Consider the following 7,138-nt stretch of genomic DNA (forward strand, 5'->3'; position numbering starts at 1 on the left):
ATAAATATAGAAATAAATACATTAAATATAATAAAACATTTTTAAAAGAAAAAAATATATATAATAAATACACAAAAAAGCAACAGTAAAAACATTCTTAATTTATATATTATCTGTATATTTTCACAGGAACAAAGTCCCACACAAAGGTATTCACAAGTCAATGACCAAGTACCTATCCTGGTTAAGTTTTTTTCTAGAGAGGATTTAAAACCAGCCTTCAGGCTCTCCAGGAACAGCATCAACATGCTAATCCGGATGCTGCCCTGTCAAAAAGACCATGGATGGAGCCATGAAATTGAAGTGCTGGTAACAGTTTATTGGCTGGCCTGTGCAGCGTCCTACAGGGTCACTTCAGACACCTTCAGCTCGCCACGTGCAACAGTCTGTAGGACTGTTCACAATGTTGTGGAGGAGATGATGACAATCCTCCACAAATTTATTCACTTCCCAAAGGCAGAAGAGATGGAGGAGGTGGGGGCCAGCTTTGCTCGCCTTGCTGGCCACGAGGCATTTCGCTGTGTCGCTGGTGCCATCGACGGGTGCCACGTCACGATTCTTCCTCCTGCAGAGCCACAAAAAAAGTGTTATATAAACAGAAAGCTTTTTCCTTCCATCATTCTTTAGGGCACCTGTGATGCCAAGGGTGCATTTATAGATGTGTACATTGGCAATCCAGGATCTGTTCATGATGCCCTTGTCCTGCGCAGATCACCCATGTATCAGCAGGCTCTGTATCCACCAGCTGGACACTGTCTCTTAGGAGACGGTGGATACCCATGCCTGCAGCGCCCCATTGCAATTATGACCCTGTACCGCCAGCCTGTCGCAGGTATGATGACTCATTTTGTCTCAGACACACACACACACACACACACACACACACACACACAAACATAATATACCAAAGATTGTTACTATTTTAACTTTGTAATACACCACACCTTTTCTACACAATATCTGATTAACAGGCCAGGTTGAAGCCCGATACAACAGACATCACGCTCTGGCTAGAAACATAATTGAGGCGACTCCTTCGGGCAGAGGCGATTCTAGGGTCTATTGGGGCCCCAAGCAAAAACTCCCAGGGGGCCCTTCTCACAAGTATTCTTCATTATTATATCACAAATAATCCGACACCAATGATAAATGTATGAAATCACAACTTGTATTATATGGAATGTTCACATATAGCATACATCACACACACAACACACCTTACAATAATATAAAATAACATAAAAAAATTGTAATTTTGGGAATATATATGAAAATAATAAAAAAATAAATAAACAGGGCAAACAAATACAATACTGTAAATAACTTAAGCAATATAAACATAGCACAAAATATAATCTGTATAAGTGAAAAAGTTGAGGTATCAAAGTCACAATAAAATACTAAACAAATGACTAATAACAAACACTATAACAAAATATAATCTGAAGAAGTAAAAAAGTTGAGGTAGCAAAGTCACATGAAAAATTGGAATTTTGGGAATATAGGAAAACAATAAAAAAACAAAAATAACATCTAGAGAAATATATACTATAAATCTTCAGCACACCACTTTCACAACTGTCTTAAAATTGGCGCTTGCGGGCCTTTGCTAGTGCAAATGCTGAGACAAGATCGTCTAGATCTAAAGATCTTCGCACACTGCGTTCAATTGAAATTAGAGACAGTCCTGCAAGTCTCTCCTGACACATTGTTGATCGAAGATAGGTTTTGATCAGTTTTAATGAAGAGAAACTTCTCTCTCCAGAAGCAACTGTGACTGGGAGAGTCAGCAGAAGACGGAGTGAAATGCTGAGGTTCCCATAGAGATCGAGAAGCTGTTCTTTGTAGATGTAATTTAGCATCTCTCTTGGGGAGGCAGATACATCATCAGGAAAGGCATGAACAGCAGCCCTGATTTCTAAAACCAAATCTTCTGAGTCAATGTCATGCAGAGTTTTTTCGAGCGTCTTGCAACAGCTTTCAAGTTTGCCACTCCGAATAGTCTGCAACATGTTTTCTTTGGAGAATAGAAAACCATAAAGGTCATAAACATCCTCCATCCTTGTGAATCTTTCATTCAAGCTGGCGAGGGCTGTGTCCACTAGGGGCAGAAAAAACTCTGTTAAAGTGTTCATCTGGAGTGGACTGAGTTTCTTCTGTGCCCTCATAGAGGAACTGCCTGGTCGTTTTACGTTTTCTTTTTTCAGGGAATGTCATTTCAATGTCCAGGTTTTCTGCTATCTCTCTTGCGTCAGTCTGAGAGGCAGCAAGTCCATTTGCCCTGAAATCCTCCAGATACCCTCTTACTGTGCTCACTTCTCTTTTCAGTGTTTCAAGAGAAACAGTAGGGCTCTGGAGAATTTTGCTGACGTGGTTGATCTGGTACAGTATGTTCTACCAGATTACAGTGCATAGTACAAAACTCCATGTTGTGAGTTCATGCTTAATGCTGGTTGCAGTGGACATGGTCTCTGGATCCTTCTTTTGCAGTGAGAGGGTTTGGAGAGCTGACAAAGCCTGGATGATTTCTGGCAGATGGTAACGCACTACTTTTACACTGTCAATCCTGGCCTCCCATCTGGTCACTGACAAAGATTTTACCGTCAATTGTTTCACATGTTCCTGTAGAACTGCCCAGCGTTGCACAGAGGAGCTAAAAATGTTGTACAGTCTCTGGAGAATCCCAAAGAAAGAGATGGAGACTACTGAGGATTTTGCAGCATCTGCAACCACCAGATTCAGAGTGTGACTACTGCATGAGACACACAGCGCCTTCTCATTCATGCTCAATATTCTTGCTTGCACCCCCTGCTTGTGTCCCATCATATTGCTCCCATTATCGTAGGATTGTCCACGACAGTCTGCAATGTTCAAGCTGAATTTCTCCAGCTTCTCCAGTAGTGTGTCACACAGACCTTTCCCGGTGGTTTCTTGAACATCAACAAATCCAACGAAATGTTCAGAAATAGATGCACCAACAGATGGCTCACAGTTCACCACTCTCAAGACAATAGAAAGTTGCTCAGTGTGGCTTATATCAGGGGTACAGTCCATTATGACAGAATAGTACTTAGCTTTTTTCACCCTTTGGACTATATCAGCAATTATTTTGTCACCAATTAGGGCAATAATTTCATTTTGTATTTGACTGCTGAGGTAGTGCACCTTTGTTTCTTCATTTTGAATCCTCCTCAAATGTTCATTCATGACTGGGTCGAATTGTGCCATTAATTCGACCTGTGACAAGAAATTGCCATTATGTGGGTCATACAGCACATTTGTCTGCCCTCTTAAAGCGAGGTTCCTCTCAGCTAGGTGGCATATTATGGCAATCACTCGTTGTATGACACCTCTCCAGTGCTGCATCTCAAGGTGCATCAAATCTTTGTTAATTTGATCAATGGCTGTTTTAGTTTTGAGCCTCATCTGGAGTTCGTGCCAACTTGTCATGCAGGTAATGTGTGTTTTGGAATATTCATGTTGCTTTAAATGTCCAGCCAGATTCTTCCAGTTCCTGAAACCTCCTTTTGTAAGTGCATTGTCCTGGTTTCCAAATATTTTGCAGGCAAAACAGAAGACAGAGTCTGAACTGAATGAATAAAGAAGCCACGACCGGTTTATCTTCTCCCCATTCTTCATCACTATTTCGTAGTTTTCTTTCGTGAATCTACGTGGATTTTTTTCTTCATTTTGAGGGAAAACAGCATCTTTCACCTGTATAGGCCCTTTGGTGACTAATGTGCACACTTCGTTATGGCTTAAATTATTTGGCCATTTGGCAGGGTCATCTGACAATAACCCTGTGGTAGTAGCAGGTGACATGTCGAGATGAGGGGCAGGAGTGGCAGTGTCACTGGAGGAGATCATTTCTGAAACTGATATGACAAAAAAAGGGTAGACATTGTCATAAAGAATCCTTACAGGACATGGTATGTTATTAATTAAGTGAGATTAACAAATTCACTAAACTCACAGTCATCAGTGTCAGGACTTAGACCCTGTGTCAAATGTGCCTCTGTTGTCTCTTCTTGCTCTTGACATTCACCAAGTGGAGTGGCCACAATCATACTGGAGGTTGAGGTTGATGGAGCTGAAATGATATATAACAATAGGGTATATCTTGAATACACTTTTCAGAACATTTCACATAATATCAATTGAATTGAAATATATTTAACTCACCATCATCAGTAGCTGCCACATATTGTGCCTCTGGTGTCTCTACTGTACCTCCTCTTGACGATCAACAGGTGCAGTGGCTCTCCCACTGGATGTACATGTCGATGGAGCTGCGTTGACAAAAAACAAAATTATGTATATTGTCATAAAGAATGTTTACAGGGCATTTTATTATTAGTTATTAATCGAAGTGGAACACAGGACTTACCGTTTTCATCTTCGTCAGTATTTGGTGGCTGTGTTGTTTTCATGAATTTAAGTAATGATTCTGAAGAAATATGAGAGAAATATTTAAAATTATTCTTCATGGCCATAACTTTATTCAATCAATAATAATTGCTATCATAGCATTCATAGTCTAATGCAAGCTATTAACTCTTAAATAACATTTTTTAACATTACCTTCAACAAACATGATGTCCACAAAGCATAATAGCTACTGCATTAGAAGAAGCTATACATTTTAAAGAAAAAAATACAGTATATAAATAACTGATAAGGGGCTTCAATACTGATATATTACCAATTAATCTATATCAATACTGATAATAACAAAAACTGACTAATAACATAGTTAGCTATGTTAATAATGTTAATAGTTAGCTCACTTATTTCTATTAACGTTACCCTGGTAGCCAGCAAGTATATGGAGTGCTACTGCTTACCAGAGTATGTGAGCGGAGTGGAGCGGCAACAATTTCCCCTCCGTTAAACAGATTTCTGATAATTCGTAATCGGATAGTACCATTACATTTGTTTTAATGCATTATTGTCACAGCGATTGCGTGTGAATAAGTGCTGCACATGTTTAAATGAGGCTTTCACCTGAATATATTCAGTATCTAGAAGGAACAAACTAAATCCTTGTGAACTATAATTTACCGCTCATGTCCATTCACATTATTTCTGATTTGAGTGATCCATCTCTATCAAGCTAAATATGTTTAACATGTGAATGCCTGCTTATTATGCAGTTATATTACGGACCGTTGGCATGAATTGTACTTATGATGGAGCGGTGGTGGAGCGCACTTGGAGCGAGTGAAAACCACGACGCTCCGACTTTTCAAAAATCCGCTCCTCCCTCCATTCAAAATCACACCGCTCCACTCCGCGCTCCGCTCGCACTCCGCTCCGCTCACATACTCTGCTGCTTACTGCAGCTACTTTTTTTTTTTGGTAACTTGCTGACCATAACCGTGTCCACTGCCCCACTACCTGGGCACGAGTCTACATTTACTAAATAGCAAAACTGTTAAGTAACAAACATGCTAATTATACAGTTATTACGTTTCAAACTTAACGTTAGACTAACCTATCGGCTAACATCCCCGTTGCCATGAGCTAATGTATTAGGCTAACGTCGTTAGCGTCAGCTACCATCAGTAAGGCTAACGTCAGGCAGCGGCCTAACTTACATCAGGCGTTAACTTCATGTCAGTTTAAAAATAACATTTGCTCAATAACGGCAGTAACTAACTGTTAATACAATGCGTACAACATTATCTGCTGCTCCACTTACCACTTTCTTTTTTCTTCGTCTTCTTTCTTTTTCTTCCTTTTCTCGCTGCCGGAAAGATAGCTCCTCTTCATTTTTCTTCAGTTTACGAAAACACTACTTTGCGGCGCATCAAACTGGTTAACGTAAGGTGGGATCATGGCATTGATTGACATGGGGCCCCCTTAGGGAGGTCGCCTTGGCATTGACATTGCTGTCATTGCAAATCGCCCGCTGTGGAATAGGGGGGAGGAGGGGCATGCGGTCACTGCGGTTTTGACTGTGAGGTGCGTTTCTCGGGGGCCCCCTGCCGGCTCGGGGCCCCAAGCAGTTGCCTGCCTTGCCTGTTGACAAACGGCGGCCCTGCCTTCGGGATGTTAAAGACACGCTGGCGTGCCATTTTCTTGAGAGCCTTGGAGATCAGGCCACTGTTTGCCCCAAAGGTGATTGCTGCCTGCTGCATCCTCCACAACATTTGCATGATAGGAGGTGATCTCCTGGATGAGGAAAGCCATGGACAAGACGGCAGCGAGGATGACGTGGAGAACGAACCAGTGGATGACAGGGACCAATCAGGAAATCATCTCCGAGGACGTCTTGCAGCTCAGCTATCTTCTCCTGAGGGACTGCCTGCTTGTCTGAATGAACATGACAACATATAGACAGTAGCCCTTTCCAGATGTTGCCATGTTTCCTAAAAGATAAACAAACATAGTGTACACATTAGGTCAAATATAAAACATTTTTATAAAGATAGGTATGAATATATATATATATATATATATATATATATATATATATATATATATATATATATATATATATATATATATATATATATATAAATTATGTTGGTATGTTCTTCTTGAGGTTTAAACTGCATGACTGTAATAGTAAACAACTGCAATAAAAAATGCTATATCATTTGTGTTTTGTTGTAAATATAAATAATACAGTTGCTACATGAATAAATTGCCTAGATAGAATACAAAACATTTATTCATTTTTTATTTAAAGCAGATTCATTTATTTAAGACATTTAACTAAAACATATTTTTTTTAGAATTTGTTGACAAGTTTTTCAAAAAGAGACAGGTGTCTCTCTGCTCTGGCTGTTGCTGCCCTTGAGGTGGTTTTCCCCTCGCTGCTTTGAAAGATCACATAAGTCTTGGGGTTTTGAAGCCAGAAGATAAGACTTTATTAACAAAGTAACAAAGAATGAGAAACCCTGCAGGCGAATCTATCGGGTCTCTATTGGTGTCCTCTTTTATATATTTTTCTTGAAGGCGTGTTCTGTACATTTCATACATATGGTTAATGTTCTCATTTTTGGCCGTGCCTCCAGTTTACTTGTCTGGTTAATGTTCCCATTTTTGGCTGTGCCTCCAGTTTACTTGTCATTAGCCATTTACGTTAAGGTCAAACCAGGAATGTGCAGCTTAGTTAAGGTGGAGGCCCCCC

The 7,138-nt window shown here is 40.1% G+C and overlaps 1 long non-coding RNA gene across 1 annotated transcript in view; it reads right to left on the reverse strand.

Annotated features, from left to right (window-relative positions):
- Positions 1-6,098: 6,098 nt before the first annotated feature.
- LOC141313332 (uncharacterized) overlaps positions 6,099-7,138 on the reverse strand; it is an 88,497-nt gene continuing 87,457 nt past the window's right edge. Inside the window, exon 3 of the long non-coding RNA XR_012349410.1 lies at positions 6,099-6,371. This is a non-coding gene — a long non-coding RNA (uncharacterized lncRNA). The remainder of the gene's footprint in view (positions 6,372-7,138) is intronic.

This window comes from Garra rufa, unplaced genomic scaffold (genome assembly GCF_049309525.1).
Source record: "Garra rufa unplaced genomic scaffold, GarRuf1.0 hap1_unplaced_007, whole genome shotgun sequence".
NCBI lineage: Eukaryota > Metazoa > Chordata > Actinopteri > Cypriniformes > Cyprinidae > Garra > Garra rufa.